Source organism: Papaver somniferum, chromosome 2 (assembly GCF_003573695.1).
Source record: "Papaver somniferum cultivar HN1 chromosome 2, ASM357369v1, whole genome shotgun sequence".
Lineage (NCBI taxonomy): Eukaryota > Viridiplantae > Streptophyta > Magnoliopsida > Ranunculales > Papaveraceae > Papaver > Papaver somniferum.
In genome coordinates, this window is record NC_039359.1 from 192964602 (window position 1) to 192979462 (window position 14861).

General features: G+C 36.0%; 1 long non-coding RNA gene across 2 annotated transcripts; it reads right to left on the bottom strand.

Moving 5' to 3' along the window:
* Positions 1–11821: 11821 nt before the first annotated feature.
* On the bottom strand, positions 11822–14179 carry LOC113354337. 2 transcript variants are annotated; one of them, XR_003361820.1, is made up of 5 exons: positions 14069–14179; positions 13842–13904; positions 12978–13157; positions 12372–12438; positions 11822–12264 (listed from the first exon to the last, which is right to left on the bottom strand). It is a non-coding gene; the product is annotated as an uncharacterized LOC113354337 (long non-coding RNA). The 2 variants fall into 2 exon arrangements; XR_003361821.1 differs by having other exon boundaries at positions 13842–13914.
* Positions 14180–14861: the final 682 nt, after the last annotated feature.

Below are 14861 nucleotides of genomic sequence, written 5' to 3' on the forward strand. Positions count from 1 at the left end.
ATAGATATCTAAAATTCTTATTTATTGATAGGTTTAAGATTGTTCTTGAGGGGTGGTTAATAATCTAGGTTTCTCAGCTAACTGAGTGTAAGTGTTCCGAATTTGTGAGGTTTGCAAGCTTTGTCTATTGCAAAGAGATTTCCAAGCCTTGATATATCGATCTAAAGGGAAATCAAATAGTCTTATCTGTTGGAGAAAGATTAGTATCAAAATTCTTCACTTAGGCTAAATCAACTCTAAGCTGTAAAGGACGTCAACTAAGGGAATATTGAGTAGAGCCTTGAGAGGTTTAAGAAACTTAAGAAACACCACTACAGCTGAATTGCTTGGAGTATGAATTCAATCTCAAATAGATTCCAGTCTGAAGTATCATAGTAAAATTGTAACGGCTTAATACAGTTCGGTGTTGAAATCTGGACAAGGTCCCGGGATTTTTCTGCAGGTGTAGTTTTCCACGTTAGTAAAAAATTTGTTGTCTTGTGTTTTTCCTTTTCCGCATTTTATTGTTTTATCTTTACAATAGGATTTGCACAAGTAGTACACTATCAATCTTAGTATATAAGTCCATATTAATTGTGATCAATTACGAGACTCATTCTTGTAGAATTTGTATCTTGAAGGATTGATAACAAGTTCCATACTTGGCAGAATTCAGATTCAATTATTTGGATACGACTAGATTGATCTTGAAAATTGATTTTTGAAATCGTCCAAGTACACTCTATACAATCAAGTTCACGAACTTTATTGTCTTTACTTTCTTATTGTGGAGAAAAATAGGTATAAACTCTCTATATATATATCAAGGATTTTTAAATAGGCCTACTTGCAATTGTATTAGGTTTTGTCCATACAGGTTTCCGAACGAAAAAGTTGGTCGTACACTTGGTACCCCATCCTTTTCAATTGGTATCAGAGAAGGCAGATACCTTTAAACCTATTAAGTATGTGTTTGTATTGGTCCTAAAAGGATTATTCTAATGGGAAACTGCTTTGGGAGACTAGCTTCGTTTACCTGTCATATACACCAGAATTCCTTAATGATTCTTAAAAGCTTTTTATCGAGGAGACTAAATTGTTTACTTCCTCTAGATGATCTCTAATCACTTGACATGTATCATAAGTTTGGAACAGAACCTAACTATAAGAATTAATCCAAGTGTTTTGATTAAAGTATAAGTGATGTAGTTTTATCCAACCATACACGAGTTGTAGTTTTCATTTTTATATAACCATTTCATATTTTTTTGGTATACAAAATTCTTATATTAAAATCCATAAGATTTAAGAAGCATATTACTAATTAATGTGATTAAATACTTAGAACAAAAAGAAGATTCAAATCAAATCGCTTATAAATCCATGCACATGATATAATTCACACAAGCTAATGCTAGTTTCCTTTCTTCTTTTGGTTATTCGTTCCTTTTTATCTTCTTTATGCAATCATATATATGCAGCACATTAAACCTAATAAAATCAAAGTAAAACCTATAATAATAATATTGTTTTTCTTTTTATAAATTTAAATAGTGAAGAAAAGAAGATGATGTCGAGTAGGTCATGGTGATGGATGTTGGAGTTGGTGGTCGTTCTGACTAGTGGTGGTGACATTGAGTAAAAAGATAAGAGGCGATGAACTGCTGAAGTGATTTGATTATATAGGATTTAGATTAAACTTAATGTCATACCAGTTTATAACCAATCGGTTTGGTCTGCTTGACACTCAAAAAACCGTATGGCCCGTGATCAACGGTTATTAGATTTTGAAACTGTTAACCGAACCATGATCAACGGTTTTGGCCCCACTTGGATGGTTCAATTAGATTCATGCGAAACTCTAGATAAGAGAAAGTGGATCCCTCTGTCTCAGAACTTTAGTGCAACCGAAACAACCAATAACCTTGCAATTTACCACTATCGAAAGCTTCGTCAAGTTGGGAATAGCCTATACCCATATCAAAAATCGTAGACTAAACCCAATTGCCGACAGAGTGTTGAGGACAAAACCCAATTAATGGAATCAAAAGCCTTTAGGATATCACATTTGAATGACATGTGTCCTCTATGAACTCTATTGTCTAGAAGATTGATAGCTTCAAAAGTAACCCCAATGCACTCATGAGCAAGGTAGTTAATATCGCGTATAGGTCTCGTATCGGCCGGGTCCGATACACCTATATAAAAGATTATATCGGTTTTTATCGATGATACATGATTAGAACTAGAATTTCAATATTTATAAAACCATAATAAAAAACTATAAGAACCATACATATATATGAAAAATAATAAGAATCATGCACGTATCTCAAACTTCCAAAATACAAGGTGGTTTATTAGCTAACGCTGTGATTGTTGTCCCATTATATCGGTAATCCTTTTTATTATCCTTCAGATTTATCTTTTATATTTCCCCGCCTTGCAATCGAAATATGGTTTCCATCTTATATCCTACCATAAAGTCATTGATTTTATACTATAAATAAATTAGGGCTTTTTACCTTCTGCAATTTACGTTGTACTTGTGTGGAAAGACTAAATGCATGTTGATGTAAAATCTGTTCAATGAAACTGATATTGTCCGTGTACAAGTAAAACCGATATATCGGTCTGTACCGGCCTGTACAACCGATAATATCGTTCCGTCTTTGTATCGCCGATATTTTTGATATTGTATAGGTATTTTCCGATACCCAGTAAAAACATGTAATATCGGCATGTACAACCGATATTGACTACCTTGCTCATGAGTAGTTCTACCCTTGAGAAAAGCTCGTTGTTGAAGAAAAATAATTATTGAAGCAATGATATTGAGTTGTCTGCCCGTTTTCAAGAAACTACTGCATCTTTGAATCTGCATCAGTAATACTCCCCCATTATTGATACTTTTTGTTTTTTTCAATTTTGTTCTTGCCCCAAAGCATTTGATACATTTCATTTTTCTATTATATGTCTAAGAAAATCCTTAATAACAATCAGTATTGTGAAAATTCTCTCTAAAAGCCGGTAAAGAATTTGCAAGTCATGTTTATATTTGTTGTGCAATTCTTCTAAAAGATTTCTAATGACATAATGTAATACCCCGATATTCGGCAGTGGTTCGCCGAATGGAATATAAGTAATGGGTTTTCCTTTCCTAACACCGAGGCCTTTTCAGCACAATTGGCTCCAGATTTTGCAGAAAACTCTGCAGTTAATCGTGCTTGGGCGAGAGTAATCCAGGGATAGGTGACCTCCCGGAAAGTTGTTGCTGGATTACCGCAGCAGAGCCGTTGAAAACCCCACACTGCTAGATAACCGCAATGGCTAATTCGGGACAGTATCGGTGGAGAGACGGGTCATTATCGTGGAGAGACGGGTCATTACAAATGGTATCAGAGCCGACGACGGGTCACCTGCCGAGGGTGGGGAGGTGCTGGGGGTGGTTAGTCCAGGTGCTTCTCATGAGGGGCTGGGAATGTCGGATATCCGGGCTTCTGTATATTCTGGAGCCGAGGACGGCTCCAATTTAAGGTAGTGGTATTGTAAGTAATGGTTTGTCATTTCTTAACACCGAAGCCTTTTCAGCACAATTGGCTCCAGAGTTAGCAGAAAACTCTGCAGTTAATCGTGCTTGGGAGGGAGTAATCCAGGGATGGCTGACCTCCCGGAAAGTTGTTGTTGGTTTACTGCAGCAGAGCCCGTTGAAAACCCTACATTGCCAGATAACTGAAGTGGCTAAGTCGGGACAGTATCGGTGGAGAGACGGGTCATTAAACATTACGTTTACGATTTTCTATTCTTTTAGTTTGCAAGTGAAGTAATCAATTAATCTACTGAAGTTGGCAAATCTTTCATTTAACAAATGTTTTTACAGGTATTATCACAATCAACCATATATAAAATGGTTTGTTGTGGTGCTGCTAGATGATGGGATCCGGAGATGCCTATTTATAATAAACCGCAATCGCCCGGTGTCTACAATGTAAACAAAGGCAAGTACGGGTCGTTCCCACGAGGAGCGGTGAAAATACTGTAACCAATATCTCTAATAAATTAACCGACAAAAATGTTTTTGGATTTTTGAAAAATAATAATAAGAAAAATAAACTAAAGTAACAAAATGAAATCGATGGAAGAGTTGGTAACCAGGGTTTATGGGTTCCACTACTATTTCTAATTGAGTACTGAAAAGCTTTCGAATTCCAAATATGCATTTATATCTTCGTTCTATAGCAACACCTATTATTGTTGTAATTATCGATAATAAACTCGCATCTCCTAAATATAACCCATCAGAGTTTCCTAAGCATGGACTATCAAATTATAATGACAAAAAGATTATTGAAAATATACTTATCGGCTCACAATCACTATTTGTGTCGTCTAAGCATAACCCATCAAATGATTTAACCTAAGCATGTATTATCAAATACTGTAACAAATAAAATTGGAACACGAAATACATTTATGCATTTAGGCTTTTACTTCGTACAAAGCCGGTGGAGCAATAACAAATATTATTTATAAAATCAATAAATCATAAACATTCGATTTCGACAATTCTATTCAAAATAGCCTAATACCAAATTAATTCAAATTATTTCATAATGGTCTATGCTTGAAGTAATTTCCCCCAAAAACCCTAGTTACAAGTTTAGCAATACATGGCTTTCTCAAAAGCCATAAATAAATCAATAAGAGAATGACAAGCTAATCTAAATGAAATTGAAATCGAAACTCCAAACCCCTGTTTTCGTAGCACGGAGTCTATCGCCTCTCTTTGTTTCAGTTCGTCTCCCAAACAGCCGCAACAGTGTTCTTCTCCTTCTCGGCTCTGTGCCGGCCTCCCTTTTCTTTCTGTTTTTCCTTCGTTATAAAGCTAATGCGAGATTTGGAAAGACCTAGCCGACAGTTCCAGGCCCAGTCCAAATCCAATCAAGCCACCCAGGTCCACAACGCATATCTCCCACTTTATTCCTCCAAGTCGAATCTGTTGTGACACTCGAACTAAAAGTGAACTCCGTCTATCTGGCCATCATCACCATGGATAGTTAACAACCACCATTACATTCCACTCGAGCCTCCACCAGTGAGCACACCACTGGTCTCATTTCACCCGAACACACAGCCCCATAAAGAACGAGTTTTTCTGCCATCTTCACTCTCATTCGAGTATCTTAACCTTCTCGTACACAGTTCAAGACCATGGCAGTCGAACGATGCTGGAGATACACCACTGCTCCGATTAACACCAACTGGATATCTTCATCCACTGTTTGTTTTGTTCACTGTACCAAACTCCACTCACGTCCTTCTCTGTCACCTCCGTTCACCGGCAGAAATCCAACTCCATCAACAATTTCCATTTTATAGCTCAGTTGCACCTGCAATTTTACGTGGAACGAGAACCCAAGTTGCCCCGCACATCAACGAAACTAAGCATTCTCCAATCCAAGCCATTTTCATTCATACAATGAACATTGAACTCCCAGCTTCAGTTCCATACTCCTGTTGTTTTCTTTCGGCACAAAACTTCCCAAAACCTTACCAGACTCGAGCCAATTTGAGAGCCCATTCTTCCTTGGTATGCAGCCGTGAACTGATGGCAACAGCTTCATCTATCTCAGCTAATTTCCGGCTTGAAAACACGTCCAGAACCTCCAAATTTGTCACCATAAAGGCTTGAATCACCACTGCACACGACCATAAAGATTAATCCATCCTCGTTGCTGCTGCAGACCATCAACACTTTCTCCATCTCGCACAACCAAGTCTCGAGAGAAATGCCAGTAGAAAAAGAACAGCAGCTTGATGTTTTTTTTTTGTTTGGTGGTGACGAAGATTATAGATGTTGTTACCACAGAGACGCGTGGTTTATGAGTACCCACGTACTGCCTCATAACTCTTGATGGTTCAAATGCTTGGTAAACAAAATGAAATGAATTCCTTGGCCTCTAGTGGAACTCACGTGCTGGGAATGATAAAGAAATTGCTTCGTTGCATTTGGTGATTTGCTGGCTGTGAAACGATGACGCCAAGCAGGTGGCACTCCAAATATCAATATCAACATGGGTGCTTAGTCAACTCTCTCCTTTTGTGTTGTTTCATGCAACTGCAGTTTTAACCTTCACTTTAGCCATGTATCCACTAATAATCGGATTTACTCGTACTTTCTACAAAAGCAGTGAAATATTGTTATGAAACAAAATATCGAGTCATAACTAATATAAATATGGATATAAAATATAGCAGATATGTGCTTATCACTAGATCATAAATACTCACACGAGCAAAAAAAAAACCCTGCAAAACGCACCAATTTAAACTTTAACACATAAAAATACTAAAAGAAAAAATTCTTAAAATTATATGAATATTGTTGTAGGGCCTACTGCCCATGGGTGTGCGGCCCAACTAGAAGCCTAAGGCTTTCTCTTTACATCTTATCTTATCTATATTATAAGGGACAATGGTGTTTTGCCTAATCAACGGATATCTACAGTTTAGACATATAAAAGACGGTCCAGATTTAGCAATTTACATTTTGGAGACACAAAAGATGGTTTAGATGGATCCACCAATATGTGTTTTGCGAGATCTGCATTTTAACCATACAAAGAACAACGGTCCAGATTGAGCGTCTTGAAACAATGAACGCATGAAACCAAGTCAATGTCACAGCCGTTTCTTAATCTCCGGCAATCAATGGAATCGAACCACCAATATGTGTTTTGCGAGATCTGCATTTTAACCACACAAAGAACAACGGTCCAGATTGAGCATCTTGAAACAATGAACGCATGGAACCAAGTCAATGTCACAGCCGTTTCTTAATCTCCGGCAATCAATGGAATTGAATTACATTTATAGCATACATACAGTTTTTTCTTCTTCACAAATCAATTGAATCTCAATTACATGAGCAGATTATCCCAGGTATCCTCACCCATGACTTAATTTCTTTTGCCCAGTTTTTGTTTCACTCATTTGGATTATAATTTTTTGAACCTAATGATTTTATTTTCTTTATGAACAGATCATATAACTCTTAGCTCGTGTTTAAGAATTGACTAAAAAATTTCTATTATTTTCTGTAAGTTTCCAGTCGCATTTAGCTTGGGTTGTCGTTTAGCCTAATTGCTAAGATTTTCAATTTTCTATTAGCTAGGTATATATCTTTGATTTTCCGGTGAGGAAATTCTTTAAGCTAATTTTACCCGAATAGTTTTGATCTTATTTTTATATAAAGGATATTACTGCTTATCATTTGTGGGTTCAGAAGCTCCGGATTATGTTAGACTTTGATCATCGTGTTAAAAATTATGGTTTTACAGGAAAACAACGACAAATATTAAGAAAATTTGGTGAAACATGTTTGAAACCGAAGGGTTAACAACTATTAAGGCTTTCGTGATATTAAGCACATTCCTGCTACAGAATCGATGATTGGATTAACTTAAGCAAGGTAAGATCTTCATCTCCTAAGGTTTCAGTTAGTAAGTAATAGCATGTTTCTGCAAAAATGGTCAAGATATTGTTCTCTAATTTTTTTCACTCTTAGGTATGTAAGCTATTTAAGGTAACTTCCTTTTGATGTTTGGTTGTCGGGATGTTCGTGAGCTTACATTGTTCAGTAAGTAGTTCAAGGAAAAGGCATCGTGACATATCTTATGTGAGAAATTTTTATCAAGTTAACTAGTATTGTGAGAATCCAAATATGATCCAATTGCATATTCAACGAAGTTCTATTCGCAATTGAGGTACATAGCAGGAAAAAAACAGTTGTGCAAGCCATGGTAATCACCAGATACTTTGTTTTATTCGCTTCTTTATTTTGCCAACTATAATACCATATTTGTATTTTCTATGAAAAAACTTTAAGCAATTTTCTTCGCAGATTAATGAACCCTGACCAAAAACTTTAAGGTGCCAGCAAAGTATATGAAGACAACTCCAAACGGTGTAAACTGTAGATCGTTTTCTGATAGAACACATATAAGTAACTTTACAATATTCAGGTGACCCAGTCCGTTTTGTATATATGCTGCTTATTTTTTATTTGAATTTACTAACCAAAGGTGATGCTAGCATTGTCGAGAGTATACGCAAGAAAAGAAAAAAGATCAAATTATGCATATATATCTTCATCTGCTGGACTTGGGGACTCCTTAAAGATTGTTAGTTAGTATTTTATGACACCCATGCATACATCCTTGCTCCACTTTCTCTTTGTATATCTGCCCATCCCTGAGTTGTTTGTTGGAGTCTTACATGATGTTTATTTGTTGGTATGAAATCTTAAATAGTTTCTGTTGTTAGCTGGCGTATGGGTCTAACTATTTTCTCCTCATTTGGGTTTGATATTGGTTAATAAAATGATACATTGTTTTGTTACCTTTCGGACTCTTTAGTTTTAAATTCCTTAGATTTTTTCCCTTTTGTCACTATGTGTAATCTGCAATCATTGTAATATTGGTGATTATTTCCTAGAAATATTAGAGAATTATTATGCATGTTTATTCACATTGTTCTTCCATTTACCAAGTTCCTACTAAATAGTTAATTTTTAAATTTAAATGTGAATGCCAAAAGAAAACTTAAGACTGGGTTCAAATACATTATCTAATACACATACAGCAAAGTATCGAAACTTAATGGATATCATGGCCAACTAGGGGTGTTTTCCAGTATGTGATTGCGCATTTATGGCACGCTTAATTTGTGAACTTATGTATGTTTATCCTTTTTGGCAGTCTGTTGAGGATATAGTTTGTAGATCATCTGCGGCCAAAATCTCACGAGAGTGGATGGAATTGTCTTGGTTGCCGTGTCTATTGTACGGCCCTCAAGAAAGTAGTGGAAGATGAATGTTATATAGGTTAACCTCCTTAGAAAATTTACCTGATTTGATGGAGCCTGTTTAGAAGGAAGACTATACCTGTACAAAAGCTACATAGTTTTATATTGATATAAGGTTGCTCTCTTCTTTTAGTGAATTCATAAAGACGAAGTGTAAATATTGTGGTTTAGAATGTGTAAAGGTTTCATAGGTTGTTGACATTGTGGTTTGGAACTATTTCATCAACTTGCATTAACTTATTTGTGTACTTGATGGATGCAGATTATCTTTTATGAGAAATGAGTTGAAACTCACAGTTTACGGGGTTGGGGTGATGGATCGATGATCAAAATTAAGCATTTAAGGGATAAGTAAGTTGCATATACTTGGTCCTTCACCCATATTTGTTCACACTTCTTATCGTATTTCAAATTCTTTCCAACTGTACATTTTCGTAGGACCACCAACTTTATTAGCTTCAATAGTTATCAAATTTAACCAAATCAACATTTAGTCATTGCCTAGGCTCATATGATTTAAGTACCACATCCATAGGTGCTTGCACAGTGACAGCCTAGACAAATCTACTTTAAGCACCGATGGATGGCACAACTACAACGTTGTTAACTCAAGTAGTAAAGTAGTGTGTTTGATTCATACCGGTCCATTATTGTAATTCTTCGAAGTTTGAACTTTTGACTGATTCTTAACCTTCATTTATAACATGCATAGCGGCGCCAATAAGTTCTTTTCTTAGGTAGAACTGCTTTAAAAACTACCTGACCTATGAATCACTGTGATACTTATTGAATTGTTAAATACCAAAACAAGAACATTTTATACCTTTTTGATGATTTTGTGATTTTTAATTTGTATGGGCAAGGATTCTTAACAGCACAATGATGGTCTTTTATAAAATGGGCATTGTATCGTTACTTATTGTTTTTAGAAGATTTTGTTATGTGATGACCATGATTATTTAGTAAATGCTAATTTGGACTCACTATGAGATCTTCGATAAAAATCCTGACATAATCTTTGAATTTTGTTTTTTCCGGGTGTTGCTGATAAGATGGGAATATCCTCTTACTGATCTTCCTTGACACAATTCATCTGTGGGATTTATTTATATATCTGCAGTTTATGGAATATTACATTTATCAGTTTACCAGGAAACAACTTTTAACCGTCCATGTTCTGCAGGATGCATATAAATGGATTAATATCTCCGGCGTAGCCGGCATTGCAAGGACATGTCCTACACTGTTCTGCCTGACAGACACATTAGTAGTAAGGGGACAAAATAATGGAGTGCTTGGTTATTACATTTTTTAATGCATTTGGTATGGTATCCACATGGAAAATGTTCGTTAACGTAGAGAGGGCCATCATACAATGTTAATGCAAGGATATTATCTCTATTGTGAATACCACACATTCTGGCGTGCTCATGGAAAATAAGAAATGATATGTTATGATGACAGAAAAGCTCAAGTCACTCGCTATATTTTGAGTTTATTGGTAAATAAGCGAACTTTGTGGCTCCAGACCTTGGTAGGAATAGAACGTAAGGAAGTTACAAGTCTCTTATAATATATTCTGATAAAGCATAATATATTGGCCTACACCTTCATGATGTCATAAACTTGAATCCAATATCTTTCATTTTTTACCAGAACTTCTCAAGAACAGAACTCCTACATTTCTAGGTTTGCCAAGGAAACCTATATTTCTAGATTATCTAAATCCCTTACAAAATATGATTAACCGGTATGAGATAGTGACTCTATTTAACTACATATTAACGGAGACAAGTCGGAGCACAACCATTTAGGTTATATGTTCTTGAAGGCTGAGCTCCAAATGGGAAGTTGTGTAGTTCTAGCAATACCCCTTCTATTGGCATATGAACAGTAAAAGACACGCTCAACAAGTCCCAACGTACAACTCGAATTCTAATAAGTAATTTGTAATTCACTAATAACCAATTAATTCATCAAAAATGTACTTGAGCACTGAGATACTAGAGGCTGTTGATATCAGGAGGATCCAACTTTCTTTGGTCTACATTATTATGTTAGTGTTAGGGATAAATTAAGTTCATCTGGGTTCTGGGGTAAAGATCATAAAAAAGAGAGGGTAAAGGTCATGAATAGACACGTCTTTGACAAATCTAACGATACAGATAACAAACAACAGCCCGTGCCGTAACGGCACGGGTCATATCCTAGTACTAATATAAAGAAAAGACCCAATTGTTTGGTGAAGCCTTAATTTTGGTGAAGCTTTGTCGTGTGACAAAAATACCCATCAAATTTAAGTTATTCCACCTCCGCCATTCTTACAAAGAATAATCATAAAGGCTATATTTGACAAATATATAAGCGGAGGTTCAAAATCGAATCCCACCGAGAACAGATTTTCGCAAGGATATTTTTGTTTCCCTCTTTATTTCACATCATCTTCGTCTTAATCGATCTCATCATATTTGTTTTTAGTCTCAGAAATGCTGTCTCTCCCTCTCACAGATAATATCAATTCCTCCTTCCTTTCTTTCACAGGTAAAATCAATTTTGGCCGAAAACATTTTTGTTTCGTTTTATTCCCTCTTTATCGTCTATCTTCTTCTTTTCCGCTACCAAAAAAACCTGAACTTTTTTAGATGTAAACATGAAATCAATAGATAGCACAATTAAAATAATATAATAGATTAAGATACTTAGTTTGACATTTACACTTTTGATTTTGAAACTAACGCAGAAAAAGACATAGATTTACTACTACATTGAGACGAAAATACAAATCCAAAACAAAGATGTGCACTACTATAATCCTCAAACTCCCATCATTAGAGCACCTCATCCAATAGAAAATTCATATCATTCAACAATTGAAAAAAAATCCAAAGATGTATATACTGATCAAAAAAAAATGATTAGAAACCCATAAATTCGAATTATGTTATCAACCAACGGTATCCAAACATTCTTCCAAGAAACAATACTATCGGTTTGATTGTATGAGCTGGGGCTGCACATGGGTCGGTTTGGGTCGGTTTTGGCCTCAACCAACCCACTGATGGAGGGTAACAGAAGTTGTCACCCACAACCAACCCAACATCATAGTGGATCGGTTTTAACCCGACCCACATTACAGCGGGTGGGTGGCGGGTTAACCCGTCATAAAATGCAACGAACATGACAAATAACTAAAAGTGCATAAAATTAGCATCGTAGGTTATTTAAAACTAGAAGTGTTTACAAAATAAAAATGAGTTCAACTTCTAAAAGCTCAAAAGATGAATTACGAGCCTACTGTACTAAATCCTACTATAGTAACTATACTAGTAGCTGAAGAAGAAAGATCATATGATTCATATGAAGCGACCAGCTTCCTCCATCGAAAAATGTAGACGTTTTACCCCTGAATTCGCTGAAAGCCTGAAATCAATCAAAGTATGTAAATTAGATACAATAACAGAGACGTAACAGACCAACAATGAACTCAGAAATATCAATTTACTGACAGTGGCCCTTGGCGTCATTACCTTGTCTAACCCAATAGGATTCAATCATCTATGATGATGGAAGAAGTAGCAAGGTCAATAAATAGATCTGCAAGGGAAATGAACAATTAGAATGAAAGTTGATGTAAGTAATCAAAGCACCGACTTCACTTATGACTAATCTAAGCAAGTAGAGGTGCTAAATACTCCTAATATGCCACTGCGCTAAGCAGATTTTTTTATGGGATCATGGTATTAATTGGATTCAACTTCCTAGCATCATCACAACTACAGCTCATGAAAATTCTCCTAAACCCCTACACGGTTTGGTTCACATTACCTATTTATAACATAAACATTTAGTCTGCGCTTGGTTCTATAATAAATATAACTTCATTAATGCAAGGCTACTAACATTGGCTCGTAAAAATGACCTCAGCACTTGTTGTGTATAGGTGGATAAGAGTCATAAGACGTGCACGCACATTTAATGAGGAAGTACGCAACATAGAGGGAGGCATTGATAATAACCTAAGAAGTTAGTGCAAACCGTAAACAAATCCAGTTCATGATATTCCCCATGATTTGCAATAACAACAAACATACAAATAATAAGCAGCAGAAGAGACAAGAAAAATATAGACATACCAAACTCAGCAATATCAATCTCATCCTCCCCGACTCCAAGGATAGAAGAATCCTTGTCCATTGGTGTACATAACCACTTTTGCAACAAAATTAAGGCCTCAAGTGTCCTAGGCATTAAGGAACTTCGAAAAGGATCAAAAATATGAAACACAACATTTCTAAGATTTCAACCATGGTAACCTGCACAAAAAAAAAAATTGTTAAAGAAGAAACACAACATTTCTAAGATTAATTTACTGTAGTATGTAACATCATGAGTGCAAAGTTGTGATCCAGAAAAGAGATGATCATCCAGAATTTGAGGCAATTCAAATAGATCATCCAGAATATGAGGCAATCCAAATAGATCATCTCTATGCTGAGGAAAGTGTGCAAAATTTGAATTAAGAAGCATTGCTGCATTAGTAACATCATAAGTTAAGAAAAGAACAAGATTTTAGGATCCATAACAGTACTAACTATAGAAAAGTGGGGTATTCAAAATCTAGAAGACTGTTAGATAACATTTTGGCATGGCAGCGACTTTAGAGACACCAGTGCCACTAATTTCTTAACTTATTATAGACACCAGTACCACTAATTTATTGGTTTTCATCTCTATCCAACTAAATTCACACCAAGATCTTTGTTGCTTCCCTTTTTAGCACTGGTTCTACATATGTACAATTCAATTCAATCAAACCACCATTGCAATAGTTTTTAAACCCTTTTTAATGCCTCCAAACTCAAACCACAGAGAATCAAACTAAAATCAGAAACAAACCAAGACCCAAGATCTTACTTCAACAACAATACAAGACTACAGGGTATTCAAATAACTTAAAGTATAAATCAACAATAAAATTGAAAGTAGAAATGACATACCTCTCTAACAAGATAGTTTCTCCTGATTTCCTCTTAGGCGAGCTTAAAGTTCCAGACAGTTTCCTGAGTAAAACTGTTTAACCTTATTATCAATCATTTTAATGAAACAAAACGGAAAAAAGACATGCAAATTCGAATCAAAGAACACAAACCCTAATAATAAAATTCAAATCAAAGAACATAAACCCTAACAATCATCTCTTAATTGAATCATGTGATGAAATTACCTTACGGTATTGACTTGTTGGTGTTGATTAGAGTCTTTTCACGGTGTTATGGTTTGTGAACTGACTGAAGAAGAGAAGAAGACAAGAAGAGAAGAAAAACTGAGAGAAAGAAGAATCGACTAGGTTTAGGTTAGATTTTTCGGTTATATATGAGAATTGAACGACTAGGATGTATGTATGGGAGATAATCTAAGGGTTAAGGTGTATTTAGGAGGGTGGGGGGTGGGGTCGGGTAAAAAAGGATGTCACCCGTAGTCGACCCAATAGATGGCGGGTCTTCAAAGACCTGAGTCATAGTCGACCCGCGACTTGATGGGTTGGGTGGGGTACGGGTATTTTCGGGCGGGTGTGGGTTGGGTTGGCGGGTTAGGTCGGGTTTGTGCAGCCCTAGTATGAGCATCATGTATTACACATGCATTATTAGGCTGAAAGGTATGGCCATATGAAGAGGTAGACAGGTAGTAGGATGATGAAGGCCACGGTTGATGTGTATGATGATTGTAGAGAGAAAAGAAAGATCTGAAATACATTTTAACTGAGATCATGTGTTGAACACGTGTTCCCTTTAGTAGACGGTTGGGCTAATGACGTGTCGGGATGCCAGCACATCCATGCGTTTCATTTTTACATAACTGCACAATTTTTTTCATTAGAAAATTGACTGCAACTATATCTGATGTATTTTAAATTACTCCATATAAGGTTCTGAAACGGTATGATAGGAGTATTGTGCGACGTCCTTGCTAATGGTTGGCATCGATGACAGAATGTTGTTTAGGCATGTAAAAATATT